This window comes from Stegostoma tigrinum, unplaced genomic scaffold, assembly GCF_030684315.1.
Source record: "Stegostoma tigrinum isolate sSteTig4 unplaced genomic scaffold, sSteTig4.hap1 scaffold_92, whole genome shotgun sequence".
Lineage (NCBI taxonomy): Eukaryota > Metazoa > Chordata > Chondrichthyes > Orectolobiformes > Stegostomatidae > Stegostoma > Stegostoma tigrinum.
In genome coordinates this window covers 417,557-418,402 of record NW_026728817.1, presented here as the reverse complement: position 1 = coordinate 418,402, position 846 = coordinate 417,557, and the positions used below count along the sequence as shown (strand labels likewise).

Here is an 846-nt window from a genome sequence, read left to right as displayed (position 1 = left end):
CCACATAACCTTGTGGACCATTGGGAATCAGAACTTAATCGAATTCCACCATCAAAAAAATTCGAAAATAACTTGCCAACTGTGGAAGGTAACGTTGCTGTTACAAACCAGTTGAACTTCACTACGAACTCGCATTTTTTTTTCAGGTGAGCAACAGATTCTGGTCTGATTGTCTTTCAAACGGTATTATTCCCAGAAAGCTTGCCCTGAAAATCTGACGAATTTCCTCTGGTCAGCAATAGGGCATGGGCAACTTTCATTAAAACGTGACTCTGGTGGGACTCGAACCCACAACCTTTGAATAGCACTGTTAATGTTGATATAGAAGTCCAACGTGCTCTCCATTGCACCACAGAGCCTCAGGCGTTCCGTTTATGCAGTACAGAAGTTTGACTCTTGTGCATTATTTTTGTGTCTTTCTTCAGGCATCCGTTTTTATTCGGGTCTTCGAAGCAGGGTCAACAGACCCAAAACGTTAACTTTGCATTTTCTTCACTGATGCTGCCACATCTGTTGAGTTTTTCCAGCAACTTCTGTTTTTGCATCCCATTTTCCAAAACCTGACTCCTATCCATGTGTGATCTGGCACTTCAACTGATTATCTAAACACTCTTAAAATGTTCTGATCATTCTTCGCTTAACCACACGTTCGGCAGTGAATTCCAGATACCCAGAACTCTCTGGGGGAGAACACATGTGCCTAAAATCTCCTCTAACCCTTCTGTGCCTTGTTTTTAATCTATGTCAATGGTTACTCATGCTTTTCAACAAGATAAAGTTTATTCCAATTTTCCGTTTATAAGCTTCATATTTTTGAACACGTCAATCAGTTTCTCCACTAAGCTT

General features: G+C 40.8%; 1 non-coding gene across 1 annotated transcript; it reads right to left on the bottom strand.

Moving 5' to 3' along the window:
* Positions 1 to 267: 267 nt before the first annotated feature.
* Positions 268 to 359, bottom strand: trnar-ucu (transfer RNA arginine (anticodon UCU)). The gene is given in 2 exon segments: positions 268 to 303; positions 323 to 359. It is a non-coding gene; the product is annotated as a tRNA-Arg (tRNA).
* Positions 360 to 846: the final 487 nt, after the last annotated feature.